The 18,481-nt window shown below is 41.6% G+C and overlaps 1 long non-coding RNA gene across 1 annotated transcript in view; it reads right to left on the bottom strand.

The window, feature by feature from the left end:
- Positions 1–18,481, bottom strand: part of LOC100999301 — a 51,537-nt gene that overhangs the window by 13,719 nt on the left and 19,337 nt on the right. The window contains exon 2 of the long non-coding RNA XR_001902119.3: positions 14,776–14,850. This is a non-coding gene — a long non-coding RNA (uncharacterized LOC100999301). The remainder of the gene's footprint in view (positions 1–14,775; positions 14,851–18,481) is intronic.

Genomic DNA, 18,481 nt, shown 5'->3' with positions numbered 1-18,481 from the left:
ATCACACTTACTAAAATGATTCAAGACCACCAAAGTACTAATTCAGTGGTCACTTCGCAGTGAGTCCTCTTCTTTTTCTTGGTCTCTCTGCAGAGCCAGATGTGGGCATTCAAGCCTTCTTTGAACTTTCTTCACTTTACTTCCAGAACACCAAGGTCTGCTGGGTTTCCTCCTGTCTCACCAGACAGCTCCTTGGCTGGCTCCTCTTCTCCTAGGCCTGTTATAGTTGGTGTGATCCTGGACGCAACCCTTGGCCTCTTTTGTATCTACACTCACCTACTGAATGATCTCATCCAGTGTCATGGCTTTAAACACAGTACAGTCTGTTCTGCTGTCATATAACATAGTGTTTGTAAAAACAAAAACAAAAACAAAAAAAACACAACTCTATGCCATGCAAAATACACACAGTAACAACCAAAGGTCTTATGCAAAAAATGTGATTGGGGCACAAAACACTTAAAAATGTCAGCAACTGACTGGGCATGGTGGTTCCCACCTGTAATCCCAGTACTTTGGGAGGCTGGGGTGGGCAGATCGCTTGAGCTCAGAAGTTCAAGACCAGCCTGGGCAACATGGTGAATTCCTGACTCTACAAAAAAAAAAAAAAAATGCAGAAAATTAGCCAGGTGTGGTGGCATGCCCCTGGAGTCCCAACTACTCAGGAGGCTGAGATTGCAGAATCACCTGAGTCTGGGATGTCGAAGCTATAGTGAGCTGTGATTGAGTCATTGCACTCCAGCCTGGGTGAAGGAGAGAGATCTTATCTCAAAATTTTTTTAAAAAAGGAAGAGATAAGCTGATAAAAAGAATGGCACAGTTTCATACATATTAAATGGTTAAAAAATGAATAAATACTACAATAAATCTCATACTCTACCTTGACAAAGACCAGAAGTTTGCTTGGGAAGGATTGTAGCTGATGAGTTAGTATAAAGTGGTGAAAGGAAAGTTTTCTGAAATCAGTGGGGAGGTTACACCAACAGACATGAATAGGTGTAGCTTGTAACAGGGTGAACTGACGTTAGCTGGTGGATGTTTGAGGTGTGCTTGTGTGAATAGTTTGAGTTTTCCTATACAGTTTGGTTCACCTGAGTGCAGTTTTTTATGCATTCACTTAATATTTCTTCCAGAATCAATAGCACATATGCAAATGCAAAATTTGCATTACGTTTAAATTGTTCTTGAATACATTTATCTGTATTAGGTCTTCAAAGACTGTTTCTGAATAAAGTCACATTCACAGGTACCTGGGCTTAAGATTTTAATATATGTTTTTGGGGGACATTTCAATCCATAACATAAAATGTGTCCCCACATTTCTAGAAGTCCCACCTAATGTCTCATAAGGATCATTTTTTACCCTTTTATTGACAACTATCCACAGTAAGAAAGACTCTCTGCCTCATCTCCCAGGACACGCACACACACATGCACACAAACACGCACACACACACATGCACACACACACGCACACACACATGCACACACACATGCGCACACGCACACACATGCACACACGCACACATGCACACACATGCACACACGCACACATACGCGCACACACGTGCACACACACGCACCCATGTGCACGCCCACACACCCACGCTCACGCACCCACACGCACGCACACAAACACCCACACACATACACACACACGTGCACACACGCACACACGCACACATGCACACACGCGCACACACACGCACGCACACACACACACGCACACACGCGCACACACACACATGCACACACACACCCACACACACACGCACACACACAGGCACACACACACGCACACAGACAACTGAAATGTTTCACAAAACTTACTTTGTGTGTTGCAATCAGATATTTTTTATTCTACTTGATCTACCATTAAAAAGAAAAAGTGCCTGCTCATTGATTTTATGACCCACTGATGATTTATGACCTATGTTTTGAAAAACACCACTCCAGAATAAGGAAAAAAGCTCCTATCTTTAAGATTAGGTTAGGTTTTAAAAGATTGTTCCTGACTGTATTTATTTGTAAGTAAAAAGCATGTGATTATTGTTGATTACATTGCACAAGATACAATTTGATTTGCTGTGTGATAGATTTTCAGTCTTCAAAATCCTTTTCGCTGTTTTAAGGTTCATTCCATTTGCATTTCCAGCAGGTTTTCTCTCTCTCTCTGTCTCTCCCACTTTATTATATTATCTCACATTTTGGTCACTTCATAATCATTAACCTCTTCTTACCCACTGCTCCATCACTTACCAGACTTGACTGGGTTAATAGTGCTTATTAGTGTGTCCATGTCATCATGAATGTAGGAATGGGCAGGAAGCTAAGGGTCAATGGCTAAATGAACACTTGACTTTCACCATCTGTCATCCTGCAGATTTGAAAGTGGAGGTGCTTCTGTACTTTCAGCCGCTGCATGGTCTTTGTGGCCTTGGTGGTTTTTACCCTCACTCCTCTTGCAGCCCCTTTGCCTAGAGGGCTGTTATTAAGGAGTATAAACCTTGTCAGTGGGTAGCAGGTGCCAGCTCCTGCCTCTAGTGTTGCTTCTCACTCTGCCCCCGAGGTTGCGTTGTGCCAGCCAAGGCCCTGAGGCCACTCTGCTAAAATGGGAAACGTTCTCCCCATCCTAGCCCTGCTCCCAGCTCAACTGGATAATTCAAAAGAAATACAACTCTGTGATATTTCACGCTGCTCAGATATTTCATGGGAGATCAATCCTCCTTCAATGCTAATTTTGGAAAAGAGCATATTGCAAGTTTAGAGAATGTGCCCCTGTCACATCACATATTCATTGCAAAGTTAGAACCTAAACTCATGTTCCTGATGTTCCTGGGAGCTTTTCCATAAGCTATAATGACTCTTCACCTATTTCACAATATTGCTAAAGGCAGGTCTCGTTCATCTTCAAATAAACTGGGATGAGTAAAACTATTCACGAAATACTTACAATTTGCTAAAGATACTCAAGTCCTCAATTTGTTACAAATCTTAGCCAAGTTGTGATCTTTCTTTTCTCACAATTCTCTTGGCATTTTTTTCCTAGCATCTTCTCCCCTACCACAGCCCCCCGCCTCGACTAGAGCTCACATTTCTCACATTTGAAATGAGAAATCTGAGCTTAGATCTCTCTGGTAGAACAATAAGAACTAACATTTTCCCTCTAGACTAAAATTCTCACCTCTCATAGTTTTACTCTTTCTGAAATTCAGCTCTGTGAGAATTGATGTATCCATTTAATGTGGTTTGCTTTTTCATCCTAAAGACAATGTTTACATTGATGGTGCTTTGCAAAATCTTTGTAAATCTGGATAGTACTTTGCAGAATTCATATATATCTTTAAAATATTAAATATATATGAATATCTCTCATGTGCTCATACTATAAATGGGGTTAAAATACTTGAAATTACAAAATTTTTCATGTGTTTCCTAGTATTACAGGAATTACATTGGGAACAGTTTTTGTAATTTAATTAACATGTTTTAGACAGAATTGTAGACTTTCTCTGATGATCAAAGCTTTTGTCAAGACTGGCTGACAACTGGACCTCACTCTCTCTTATGTTCTCTTTTATTTTCCTGGCTCTCACTTAAGCATCTCAAATTCTTCATAATTATACATGAATGCTGTTAACGACTCAGCCTTCTGACCTACTGTAAATGTCTCCAGAAGTCAGAAGATGTGCATAGTCCTCTACTGAGTCTGCAGTCAATGCTTTCTGGAAGCTGGCTGCTGTTTGGGGGAACAGTAGAAGTTAAGGATTTTCCCTATAATTTGCACCCCTGACTGCACCATTCAATTCTTTTGGAAAGCCCCTCTCGGGGAAGCATTTTATACTTTAAGAACAAAGCTTTTTGTTTCTGCAGTGATACAGAACCTTGACATTTCAAAACTGAAAGGAACAAAAGTCAACGACCCAAGGAAAAACAATGATGAGAGAATAAGTAAACCAAGTCTAGTGTAAACAAAGGCAGAAAAATAGATTTTATTACAAAAATAAAGTTTTTAAGACGAGTAGGGGTTGGGTTAAACATAAAAGTGGGAAATTTTTTCTTTTTTAAATACTTGGCAACGTTTCCTAGACCAGCCTGCATTGGCCAACAATTTATTTCTGGTTCTTTGAAGTTACTGATTTGACTCAAGTAGAGGTTTTTCCATTAATATCTAAAAATTATCTATTAGTAAGTCTAAAAAGTACTAAATAATAGAATCAAGTCATTATCCATTAAAATATTATCAGTATTTATTCCCGCTATTGTCAGACCTACATGTCATCTCTGTGGGATGAAGCATTTATGATTATGTTAGGTAACTTTTAAAAATGCTATATTTATTCAGCTGCAAGTAACAGAGAAGCTAAGTACAGGGTTAGAATAGATATGAGTTTGCTCATTCTCTCACAACAGGAAGTTTCTTGGGTAGTTGCTGGAGTTGGTTTAGTTACTCAATAATGGCAGGGCCAATGTCCCTGTAATTCCCTGGGCTTGGCCTTTCTCTCATTATTATCAGATAGTTGCTGAAGCTCCAACGATCAGGCCTGTGTTCACAAAAGGAAAGATGTACGTCTTCTTTAATGATGAAAGCAAAGTTTTCAAAAACTCTCCAACAGATTTTCACTTCCATCTCATTGGTTAGAGCTGTGTCAATTAGCCACTCCAAGGAAGGATGGACTTTTAAGTAGAGGAAATAGAGAGAGAAGAAGGTTAAAAATGGTTGCTGAATCAGCCAACTCACAACGTCTGTCAGAGTTTTTTTCTGGACATTTCTGACACATGATATTATGTAAATAATCCTGGGAATAATTAATTGATGATTCTAAGTCATCTAACTTCAAAATGTCAGTGTTAGTCTTTAGATTTTACTGAAGATGAGAAATCAAATGAAATTTTAAAAGTGTCAGTGGCAGACAGAATAAAGGACCCCCAATTATGTCCACATCCTAATCCTTAAAACCCATGATCTTGATATGAAGAGATGGGGAGATGATCCTGGATGACCTAAGTGGACCCAATATCATTGCAAGTTTTCTTGGAAGAGGGAAGCAAGAGTATTAAAGTCACAGAAGGAAATGTCATGACAAAAGCTGAGACCAAAGAGAGAGAAAAATGTTTGAAGACACTACACTGCTGACTTTGAAGATGGAGAAAGGAGCGAGGAACCAAGGAATGCTGCAGCCTCTAGAAGCTAGAAAAGGTAAGGAGGTGGAGTCTTCCCCAGAGCCTCCGAAAGGAGAGTAGCCCTGTCTGCTACCTCGATTTCAGGACTTCTGACCTCCAGAACTGTAAGATAATAAATGTGTGCTGTTTCAATCTAGTATGTTTATGGTATATTTTACCATACCAGTAGGAAACTAATACAGTAGCCCAGATCAGATTAGAATGAAAGCTTCAAATTGCTCTTGAAAAGTAAAAATTAATGCCTTATAAGGCTATGACTACAACCCCCACAAATTATTTCCTGTGGGCATGCAAAATAGCAATAATAATTGCTAACACATATTAAATCCTTACCATGTTCCTGGAAAATACCAACTGCATTGTAGGCATTTAATTCCATCCTTACAACAGCCCTGTGAGGTCCATAGTAATAGTATCACCCATTTTTCTCAGCACAGATAAATAGACTACCAGGGAACAGGGACCTGAGGACTGGGGGCGTGGCACATGAACAGCAGCAGCACCCATAGGCAGCAGGGCTGGCATGGGCTGGCAGATGGCTGGTAAGGGTTATCTGTGATAGGTGGGAACCCAAGAGATTGTGTGAGACACAGAGAGTCACTCAGAGGACTCTCCTCACTGTGTTTGTGGACACTGGAAAGAACCTGACCAAAGGCTGGAATTGCATCTGAACCAGCGAAAGGAGTAATGAACTGTGCAGAGAGTTCTTTGTGTTTGTCCTGCACTCGGAGTAGACCAAGGCTGATATTCACAGAGGCAATGTAAGTCTGACACAGATAACCCAGTCTAAGACCATACCACCCTGAACATGCCTGATCTTGTCTAATAAAGACAACCCAAATAACTTCTCAATTGTAGAGGAAAGTGCCAATGCAATAGAAGACAAAGTTATTACAGTCTCCCAAAAGTGATGTTTGAATCCTGATAAGATAACACAAACAAACAGAAAAGCATACAGCAGCCCTTGCTTTGCATGGTTCTGATACAAATGAGTTTCAGTTAACACAGCACTGTGCAAAGGCTGCCTGTATTAAATCCTCAAAGGAGCAAAAGTAATGCAGAAAATTACTCTGCAAGGATTCAAATGTCAAAAATATATTATATGCTACTGTCTTGAATACTGTATTTATCAAAGATAAGTACTTTAATTGTGCACTGAAATATATATACAATAAAGTAAAAGCAACTCTTTAAAACTTAATGTTATTTATAAGCAAGCTTCAAAATTTCCAACTTACTATCATTTTATTTGGTATTTGGTTTAGAAATGTTCCAAAACTTATGGGACAATGTAAGTTTAAAAATAGTGGTTGTTGCAAGTATGGATAAAAATAGCTAAAGAACACCAATAACTTCATTATATTACATGTACAAACATAAGCATCAAAGTGAAAGTAAATGAATCAGGACACTTTATATTATCAGAAGGAACATGATCTCAAAGGGACATTTAAGTTCATTGTTTAGCCTGCCTTACTGTATTTGGTTTGTGTGAAAAAGGAAAAAAACAAATGAAACAAAAAATACCTCCCCTCAAAGTCCTTCCCTTTCTGTGTCTAAGTAGGATTAAGAACCATTCCAAAATTTCGTCGTTGAGCCATGTTAAAAAAAAAAAAGGTCCTAAAATAACCACTGTTGTGTCCCTTGAGGGAAGAATTCTAATGTCATCAAGCTGATTTTTAGATCCTGATGGGGGAAAAAGAAAGTGTGTCTCATTCCCGGGAATAAAAGGAGATACACAAACAAGGAAATTGCATGACGAGCTGTTGAGGTTCAAAAAATAAATCAGATGAGGTGTCATGCAGGCTGTCTCCATGACTTAGGGAGGATTTTTTGAGATCTTAGTATTTCAGACTCTTCTTACATCATTCTCCTTTGTCCTAAAAGATGACAGTCCTGGACGTTACTTCCTGTAGACGTAAGGGTGGCTGAAAGGAATGAGGCATAACCGCCTCCATGTCCCTGTTTCCTCCCATTTCCATTACATATTCAGACTGTGACCATCGCTTCCAGGACCCACTGCTATTTCTGGTGGTGCCTCAGACCTAGCACAATGGGTAGACCAGAATTAAACAAAAGCTTTTCCACTTGACACGTTTCTTTGTCATTTCCAACTCTTGTCATCTCCGTTGTGTGGCTTCCAATTGTGCTGAGGACGCACTGGAAACATCTCTCCTTCCTGCCCATTTTCAGAATATCGCAGTGGCAGCCCTTTCTTGTTGATGTTAAATTTAGCACAAGAATTTTAGGCATACATTTGAAAGGATTAATAAACTCTAAACAAAACCATACACATCAGAAGTGATTACCATGCAACCACCAACACTGCCTAACAGTATCTCTGTGTGCCTACTAAAACTGTCCCTATCTCATTGTTTTTGTCAGCCTTCAACATAGAGTCACTGTTTGTGAGGATAACTGGGTACTGTCCTGACTGTGGCCTCTGATAGAGTCACAAGTCACGGTTTTTGCATATTCTAGTGAATAGCATTTAATGAATGTATCATTTTAATATCCAACGATGATCCTTACCTCTTATAGCCGATTAAACTGCTCTACCAATAAACCATCATTTAATGAGTTTAATTCAATGTTCTCAGTAATAAACATTACAAAAGTAGTTTTAGCCGGGCGAGGTGGCGCACGCACACCTTTAGTCCCAGCTACACAGCGTTTCCGTGGAGGATGCCTTGAACCCAGGACTTTGAGGGTGCAATGAGCTGGGATCATGCGACTATACTCCAGCCTGGGCAAGAGAGTGAGATACTGTCTCTAAAAAATGGAATTAGATAGATAGATAGATAGATAGATAGATAGATAGATAGATAGACAGTTTTTGCCACCAATAAATTCGGAAAATTGATTACAATTTGGAAGCCCATCTGTGAAGCAGTTTCAGCACACCTTTTGCTCCCACCTCTTGGGAGTTACATAATGGTACTGAATTTCCATATGCTTTTCCCAGCCTACTTCTATCTTCCATTAAGCCTAAATGTGAGGCAGAGGGAGATAGAGCTCAAAGCAAGCCCTTTGCCTTTGCACATATGGTGTCCCTTTTCACGAATATTCATTAGAGTCCCCTTGTGTATAATTCAGACGGAAATTCTTCTTTCTAGTCCCTTGTTTCACATTAAATCAAAGGGAAACAATCCATTGCTAGCTCAGAATTTGGCAGGAAGGCTGAAATACCTTTCTTTTATTTTTTATTTTTGCAGTGATGGGGGTCTCAATATGTTGCCCTGACTGGTCTCAAGCTCCTGGCCTTAAATAATCCTCCTGTCTCGGCCTTTCAAAGTGCTGGGATTACAAGCATGAGCCACTATGCCCAACCCTGAGATGTCTTTGTTTTAAAATAAATTTTATTGTGTATATTCGAGGTTTGCAACGTGATGTTATGGGATATATAGAGATAGTAAGATAGTTATGATAGTGAAGCAAATTAACGTATCCCAGTGAGAGAAAGTAGTGCAGATGTTTTCCTCCTTGCCTGTCTTTGTCCATCCCTAGAGTGGTGGGACTCCAAGGCAAAGTTAGCTTGAATTCACCAGTGATGGTAGTGCTTGGAGAGAAATTTTCTCGTGATAATAAAGCTAAATTGTATTAAATATGTGTGTGCCAGACAATGATCTAAGCTCTCTGTACAAGTTAATTCGTGGAAACTTCACTACTGTATCCTCATAGAAGACTATTATTGTCTCCATGTTAAAGACCCAGCAGCTGAGACACAGAGAGGAGAGAGCATCTGCCAACAGAGTAAAGAATAAGCAGCAGCAGAAGGGATTATTACTAGGAGCCAGTCCTGACCATTCCTGGCATGGGGCAGGTATTTAAAGAACAGATACAGTTGCAGGCACTGAAGAGATCATTTTTCAGAGTAAGGACAATATTTGAAGAGGAAAGTCCAAGAATATTGAGGTTAGCAAACAGGAGTTGACGACAGTAACAGAAAGTCTGTGAGGAAGTGATCCTCCAGGTATGTGCAGGCAGGAGGACAACCTGTGGATGTTGGGGGGCTCTTCAGCAGAGAGCAGGACCCAGCTGCGGGGTCACGGTCAGTTTCTGGGCATGGAATGTGAAAGACCAAGTAGCCTGGGTCGTCCGTGCAGCTACCGGAAGTGAAATTTGAAAACTGTAACCAAAAGAAACCAAGCCATCAAAAAATGTAGTATCTAATGAGGACTGATCTAAGGAAGTGAGCGGCCAGTAATCCAACAGAAAAAGGAGGCCACAAGCGAAGAACAGCCCAGGAGGCATGCTGAACCTCATCTCCAGCGTGGTCCTGGCCACTGGGAGGCCAGCTGGGTTTCTACATTTCCTGGCCCAGTTATGGTCAGGTGGCCCAGCTTCAGGCCAGGAGGGGAAGAAGCAGCAGCCAAGGCCGACAGGAAACCTGAAACCTAAAAACTCCCCATGCCTTCCACATGTCAAAAAAGACAGGACTCAAGTGTCCAACACTAGCATTTCAACTCCATCTCAACTTGATACCAATCCTTGCACTTCCAGGCCAGGAGAAAATAGATTTTGAACTCAAATAATGTTAATGCTCCATTTTTTAAAAATGTGCAAAAACCAAAATCTGATGGGATGTCATCAAGAAAATCATGAAACAGCATTTGATCACGTAGTCTGCCATCATCATAAATCACATTTTCAAGGAATATTCACTATCTAAAGAAATTGCCCTCATTCACGCAATATTGATGGTACTGTTACACCATAAGAATAGTCAAGATATGTGAAATAAAAAGTGTCCTTACTTTCATAAAATTTAATTCCTAAAAGCCTGTCACCTGATATATCTAGATACTTGAAAACTTAATCATGGTAATTTTTACCTCTTTTTGGTTAGCCTTTTAGCAACTTGGTTTACTTTTCCCCTTTTGGAACTAAATAAACATTGTAAAATTTAAAATTATGACATAGAGACTGAAATTGTTCATGTAAAATTTCCACATAGCAGATTAATACATATTGACCTTTACCTTTAATAGATACAGACAAAAGTAGTTAAATGTTTTTTGTTTTTGTTTTTGAGATGGAGTCTCGCTCTGTTGCCCAGGCTAGAGTGCAGTGATGCCATCTCGACTCACTGCAAGCTCAACCTCCCGGGTTCACGCCATTCTCCTGCCTCAGCCTCCCGATTAGCTGGGACTACAGGTGCCCGCCACCATGTCCGGCTAAATTTTTTTGTATTTTTAGTAGAGACGGGGTTTCACCATGTTAGTCAGGATGGTCTCGATCTCCCAACCTCATGATCTGCCCACCTCAGCCTCCCAAAGTGCTGGGACTACAGGCGTGCGCCACCACGCCCAGCCGAAAGTAGTTAAATATTTTTGTTGAGTATTTATCTAACTGCCTGTGGGAAAAAAGAAAAACCTTTCTGAGCATAATTGTTTGGAAGTTTTGGATAGTGTAGACTTTCTATTAGCATAGACTGAGAACCAATCAAGTATAGGTAAATTTTAAGGGGTTGAGATTTCTTTGAAACCATAAAGAAGAGGCAGGGAACTGCTCACACTTCTGTTTTGTTTTGCATGGTATCCATTGCAAGTACCTTATGCATGAAATTAAATTGCTTGGGCTACAAGCACTAAAGAGTCACATTAGCAGTCCGCAGGCATTTGGTGGGAGAAGGGAGTGTTGTTGATGGTAGAGAACTACTTTCTGATTTTCTTCAAGTCTAATGGAGGGGATAGGAGTGGTGTGGTTTAAATAGAAGAGTGGACTTCCGTGACAGAGTGCAGATAAGCCAGCTCATCCCCTTTCCCACACTGCTGGTAAGAGGCAGGGCCGGAGATGCCAGGCCCCAGAGCCATAGGAAACCTGGAAGAGGCAGGACAGGCTGATGGGTGAACAGGGTGGGGAGGGCACGGGGAGTGCACAGGATCTTCAGGGCGACCAAGGAAAGGAATGTGTGAACTGGTGCCAAGAAGCTGAGGATAAAAAAGGAAGAAGAAAGGAGAAGGGACTGGGTCAGCTGTAGGATAAGGAAGCGGGAGGAGGGGGCTCCTGGGCAGCCCTTGGTATGCCCTCCTAGTTTCATTCCATGCCTTGGTGGGTAAGTCTTAGTTCTTCCATGGTCCCTCTGTTCTGTATTCTCAGGTGACCTCTCCCCTAAGAGATACAACAGCTAATTCAGGCACCTTCAGACAGCCGGGAGCCTGGGCTTCTGGGTGTCATCCACACACCCCAGGCAGGGATGGAGAGGTTGGGAAGATGCTGGGGAGTTCGTGGGTGTCTGAGGTCAAGGTATATGGAGGGAAGAGGTCTGTTGGTGGAGTCTACACTATTCCCCACTGCTCCAGGGTAATTCTCACCAGTGTTCAGATTTGCCCCATCAAGTAGAGATATAAAAATACAGCTAGTACATGAGGCCCTAGTCAGGAATACCTGCCCTCAATCCAGTCAACCCTATGTTCTCCCCATCTTCTCCTGATTCACCACAAGCTCTTCCCTCACTCCCATGATTGTCTTTAAGATGTTAAGGAGGACATCACTCGTGGCTACAGCAGTTCCAAATACAAAATTCATTTCTGGCTTATACTTCCAACCACCCCCCCATTACCCACACCCACTTTCAAAAAGGATCTGAGGTCTATAAGTTGATATTCTATATAAATTGAAATAGAAAATGAAAACCTAAGTGGAGAAAAGAGGAAGGAAATATACCAGTGGGTATAATTACTGTCACAGAGCAAGTCACAAAGAAATTGACTGAGGAAGCTGAAACTACTAAATACTCTTGTCTGTCTATATGTACTAACATCTCAGAGAAAATTCATTTTAATAGCACTAATTAACATCAATTTTACTGTATTCAGTTAAAATGCTGTAGTTATAAAGCAAAATAATCTTAAAGATTATAAAATAGGTTTATGTTGACAGCAGAAGACACCTGATACCAATAGCTGTATGAAAGCAATCACTTGGCAAAAGTCAAATGTGAAAGACAAACACAAGGATGCTTAACCACAAATGTGGAGTCTGAAAATCAAGCAAAGTGAAGCAGGTTGAATCACAGAAAAATGCGTGGATTTTAAAATCAGGTAAACCTTCTGAATTCAACTCAGCTTCCCATTCACTAGCTATGTCACATGACCTCTCTGTGGTTCAACTTATTCATACCCAAAGCTTGGAAAGTCTGTTGGGAGAAATAGCAATAGGCATCTAATGAATCTACTACAGTGCCTGGCACACAGGAGGCACTCATTAAATAGTATTTATTAATCAAGCCCCTATAATAATTCTGGCACTATTCTAGATGCCAAAAGTAGAGTAATGAATGAAAGAAATCTTTGTCTTAATGAGGTTTATGCTGTGATGGGAGCAAATAGCCAACAAGTAAGTGGTGAAAGAAGAAAGGGTGGGAGGAGGAAAGAAGGAAAGGAGGGAGAGGAGAGAGATCTGAAAGTGATATTCTACTGAAAAAATACAAGAGTAATAGGGTAGAGAGTATCTTGGGTCAAGGGCTAGTTCCTCTAGCTAAGCAGTTGGACTTCTCCAACTGCCTCCTCAGAAGGCCTCTCTTAGGAGATGACATTTTGTCTGAGTGCTGATTGATGGAAAGGAAGTCAGTATGGGTTAAGATCTTATGAACAAGCATTCCAGCCAGAGGGAGTGGCAAAGAGCAAAGGCCTTGGGACCGGAACAAATTTAGCATTTCCAGAGACAAAGAAAAGCCAATGAGGGACATGAGAGAAGTGTTATAAGTGACATGTTATGAGTGGCAGAGGAGGGTACAGGTTAGGTCCTAGGTGTTGGTGGAGTCAATTCAAGTAAGCCCTTGAGGGCCCTAATTAAGCTTAGATTTTATTTTAATTACGATGGGAAATGATGGGAGGGTTTTAAGCAGGAGAGTGATATGATGAAATGTAATCTTCAGAAAGACTATTCTGTGGCCTGTATGAAGAATGAAGGTGAGTTCTCATGGGTGGAGAAAGGTTGGAAGGATTGTACATGACCGTGTATATGTATATCACACTAAGCCCAGTGTCTGGGATGAGGATGACACTGAAAAAGCAGTAGCTGCTTTATTCACATTCTACACTGATGGTACCTAACATTGAATACAGTAACAGAACACAGAGCCATGCTCCATTTAATTATGTGCCTTTCTCAATTTATCTACCATTTTGATGGTATCCATGCATCCATAAAGAACTGAAATCAATAACATCAGCTCACTGTTAGCTATAATTTAATCTTCTTTTGATGATGTGAAAATCAGGCTGTCATTATGTACATTGCCTTTCCCATTCAGCTGAAGAGACTCAAAGCTGCTTAGCATAATTCTGAAGACTTGGAAGTTTACTGGAATTTAACCTAGCTCCCAAGAGTCATCCATCGCTCGTTCATTTAACAGACATTTTCACTCAACACCTACTAGGAACCAGGAACCGGTCTAGGTGTTAGGGAAACAGACAGGAACAAGACAGACAGGAGCCCCTTTTGAGTGAATTCACATTCTGTTGGGTAGAAATGAAAAGCAAAGAGTGTCTCAAGAAAGAAAGAGCGTGCTCCCCTAGAGAGAAGTGGGGGCAGCCACTTTAGACAGAGGCATCAGGAAGACTTCTGAAGAGGTGACATTTGGGCTGTGACTTAAATGACAAGAAGGAGCCAGTCGCAAGAAGAGCCTCAGGGGGAAGAGTCCAGGTAGAAGGCAAATACAAAAATCCCAGGAGGGAATGACCTTGGTGAGTGAGGCCAGCGTGGCTGGAGTGGAGGGAAGGAGGGCATGGCGGCAGCAGAGACGGCCCAGGCAGGTGGGAGTCAGGGCAGGCAGGGTCCTGAAGGCCAGGCTGAAGAAACCGCCTCTCACACTAAGAGCAATAGGAGGCCACACGAGGGATTTTAGCCAAATAGGACCCAAGTTGGGGAAAGCCACTGGATCCTAAATTCAGACTTTTGATGTTCATTTAAATTCCCACCTCAGGCCTCCTAAAGGAAGAGTTATGCTCTGCAAACACATACAGCTGATCCTTATTATCTGTAGTAGTCACATTCTCTACAGTCTCTTTGAGCACTGCATTAGCAAATACTGAGCCATTGCTCCCAGGAGATATACAGGGTTAGGTTCTTGTGAGCCTCTGGTCACAACATTTCTGTCAATTAATTCCTATATGTATATATATAATCTTGTTTCATGTGTGTTTCTATTTAAAGTCACCTTATTTAATGTATTTTTCACTCATTAATATTGAACTCATGGCAAACTATGCTATAACTCATGCCTGAACTAAGCTTCTCTAACACAGATATTTTCTGTTAGGCACATCACAGCCTTTTTGAGCTTAGGATCACTAGACAGTACTTTAGCACTATGCTCAGGGTCCATTTTAAATAGAAAAATCACCCACGGAAAAAAATGCAAAAAAAATGTGGCACTGAATAAACTGTGGAAAGGACACTTGTTGAGTTTTGGGGGGTTGAGGAGAGATGCAGGATGCATGAGCCCTGCCATCAGGGAGCTTCTAATCTATTACAAGAGGCAAAATTAACACAGTAAAATATCCACAAGACAATATAATTGAGTGGGTGAATGGGGTGAGGAAAGTGTTTTATATTACACTACATGTTCTTGGTGGCTTTTACCTTTTCTTTTTCCAGGTTTTTCAGGCATCAGTGGTACTTTCTACATGTACTTCTTTTAGGGTAGGGCAGATCAGCCTAAAACAAAGAAGTCCATTAAAAATGTGACTTAAATGCAGAGTAGAAACTATAATCTGAAAGCCAAAGGGTAGTTTTTTTGTGAGAACCTGTCTTTGTTCTGTGAACTAAATTGATTCCACGGAATTCTAAAAGCTGAGATTAATAAGACTGGATTATACGATTTATAATTCAAGTTTTGTGGATTGGACATGGAGCAGTAACCTCTACAGAGCAGTGAAGAGTGCCAGTTTATATATCTGCCTTCCTACCCACTATGGCAAGGAGTATTTCCCAGTGAACAAGAAGAGGAAATTTAGAGAGAATAAAATAGAGTGCTTAATAAGAACAAGATAGCTAGTGACAAAATCTGTTCCCTCCTGTGGTCAAACCCTAGGTGGAGTGTGGTAAAGACACCCAGAAGTCCTTACTTAATAGTACTTTCTATGGCAGATCCCAAGAAGATAGCCAGTGTCTTAATCACCTCAGGTACTATATGAGATACCATGACTGGTGGCTAAAACAACAAACATGTATTTCTCATAGTTCTAGAGGTTGGGAAGTCCAAAATCAAAGTGCCAGCAGATTTGGTGTCTAGTAAAGGCCCACTACCTGGCTCATAGGGAGTGCCTTCTAATGGCGTCCTCACATGGTGGGGAGAAGAAGAAAGCTATCTTAAGATTATTCTAAGAACATGAATCCCATTTATAAGGGCTCCATTCTCATGACCTCATCTAATCCTACTCCCCTCCCAAAGACTCCACCTCCTAATACTATCACATTACAAGGTAGGGTTTCAACATATAAATTTTGGGAGACACAAGCATTCAGTTTCTAACAGAGTTTTGTAGAAAAACATTTATTTTGAATGGCATTTGAATAACACGGCTCTCATTGAGAGAGGTGAGAGAGGTGGTGAGGCAGACCAGGCCTTGGCACAGCCTTGCAGAGCCATGTACATCACAGAATACTAAAGATAGGCAACAGAGAGTCTTCAGTCCTCAAGGAGAGGAATAGAAGAGCTGTAGGAGTGGGTGGGTCACAGGGAGTGTGGGAGAAGAGCAGGAGGACACAGACACATGGACTTCACTGTTGATCAAAGTGAGGCAGGGACTAGGGTCAGCAGCAGCAGCTACCAGCCCACCATGTCAAAGACCAGGCAGGATGGAGACCCCTTTTGGGTGCCAGCCACAATTCCTCAAGGACCAGAGCATGACAACACAGTGGTCATCAATGGCAGAGGGCTATATGAGAACCCAGTTTACTTCTAAGCTCCCTGGATCATAAGGTCACTCTTGGAAAGAAGGAAGTGAGAACTCTGAATTTCACAGAATCCTTACTAAAAGAGGCAACATTTTAAACCAGAAGTAGAGTTATCTGCTTTTTTGTTTTGTGTTGTTGTTGTTGTTGTTGTTTTTGTTGTTGTTGTTTTGAACCAGGCAGACTCCCTCTGTCCCACAGGCTGGAGTGCAGTGGTGTGATCTCGGCTCACTGCAACCTCTGCCTCCTGGGTTCAAGTGATCCTCCTGCCTCAGCCTCCCAAGTAGCTGAGACAACAGGCGTGAGCCACCAGGCCCAACTAATTTTTGTATTTTTTGTAGAGACAGGGTCTCTCCATGTTGCCCAGGCTGGTCTCAAACTCCTGAGTTCAAGCTGTCCTCCTGCCTTGACCTCCCAAAGTGCTGGGAATATAGGCATGAGCCACTGTGCCCAGACCAGAAGTAGAGTTGTCTTAAAATAGAAAAATTAAAAGCTTTAGACTATTAGTAAAAATGGAGTCTACAACTGGAGCTGAGCCGAGTCCAATTACAGAAAAATTTTAAATGTTATGTTTTTTCACATCGGACTGTGACTATAAATTTTGAACTTGCTTCATGTGCTACACTGTGGTGCACCACTCAAAAGCCCCAGAGCATTGCAAAGTTGAGGGAAATGAGTGAAGCCAGGAATGGACAGGGATGGCTGGGTTGGGCCCAACCAGAAGAGAGGAGGGCAAGACCCTGGATCAGGGCAATGGCTGAGTTGCATAAGCAGAAACACTGGGAGAGACAGACAGTTGGGATCCTCAGGGTGCAGCCGTGAAGTATAAAATTACCTGCCTTGGGAATTGTAAGCACTGTAGTAGAAAAGTTAGCAGATTTGCCTACTCCAAAAATCCCTGATTAGAGGGCAATGGCCATGAGGTCTGAGCCCACCGCCTTCCAACAACACCATCAGTTGAATAGACTGAGGGTGTTCTACACACTGGACCCAAGCAGGCCAATCAGCAGCCCTTTCCAGGGAATTTGGAATTCGGACACAGGGGCTCTGGTTCGTCAACTCTCAAAGCTTAGCATACCCAAGACACTTATGAGATTCCATGCTCCACCACTGTATCTTCAGGATTGGAGCTGAAAGATCTTTGATCTTCAAAATCTTTGCTCTTCAAAATGTGTCTGGTATAGCAGGTTTAGAGCCCAGGAATCAGTATTTCGACTCGTATCCCTGGTGAATCTAAAACAGGAAGGCCATGGATCACCATCTGAGAAATAGGCTTCTGGACTGGGGGTTCCCTAGGCTAAGTTGGACATTTTTGGTCCTATAACTGGTGATGCAGAAGAAAGAAGCCTGTAGAGAGGGAAGTATACAGCAGACATACAGAGAAAAGTCACGAGGTCCCGGGAGCTGGGCTCACCAATCACACTTTCCTGGCCCTTCTCCTTTGCCTCCCCTATTCTGATGGAGATTAGAAATTCTAAGCATTTTTCAGTCTCTTTTGAAGCCAAGAGGTCACGTAATGTATTTCTGGCCAATGAGAGGTATGTGGAAGTTGGCTTCATTGTGAGAGGGCATTTTGGGAGAGCATTTGCTTTCCTGATTGAAGGGTAGATATGCGGAGAGCTGCCCATTTCTATCCTTCTACCTGCATGAAGCTTGAGGCTGCAACAATCATTTTTAATCCACGAAGCAATAAATGCAAACAGCCAACACACTAAAGCTGCGGAGTGAGAAGAAAGGCCTCAAGCGACAGACTCAATGACCCCACTCTTGCTTGTGGCCCATGCATAGACTATCCTTAAATTTTCAGTGGCTTATAGGAAAAGAGCTTATATACATTTTAAAAATCTGTGTAGTCAGGAACATGAGAACAAAACTGTGGATGAGCACATTCTAGCGGGATGATTAGGTTGAAAGAACTGAGCGCAAAGGGGCCACCTGTGCAATAACCAGTACAAAAGCAATCCCAGCAGGGCCATTTTGAGAAAATTAATTAGAGAGCTAATTGCCCAGCTAAGAAACAGAATCCTCTAGATTTTTCTACAAATTATAATGAAGTCTCAGCAACTACAATTATCCTACAGAATGTGTCACTGTGGTATAGTTATAGCTCAAACCAACGTAAAGACACCTAATCTCAAAAACATAAAGTCAATAGGAAAGGCAGATAAAAATCCTATGAGAAAACCAGAGAAGATGATCACAGAAGGACCTCAGCCTATGACTAGCAGCTCACGTTTGCGTCACCTTAACCTGGGCAACCAGACCTCAGGGCCCGACTGAGTTAACTGGTCAACAAATGCAGAACGTGCAACCTTACAACCTGATTGGAAGCTATTTTATACATGGGATGGTACAATTACTAAAATCTTAGGAAGGAGATTTATTAAAACCT

This window comes from Papio anubis, chromosome 6 (assembly GCF_008728515.1).
Source record: "Papio anubis isolate 15944 chromosome 6, Panubis1.0, whole genome shotgun sequence".
NCBI lineage: Eukaryota > Metazoa > Chordata > Mammalia > Primates > Cercopithecidae > Papio > Papio anubis.
The sequence above is the reverse complement of the archived record's forward strand: the minus strand, read 5'-3'. Positions and strand labels throughout refer to the sequence as shown.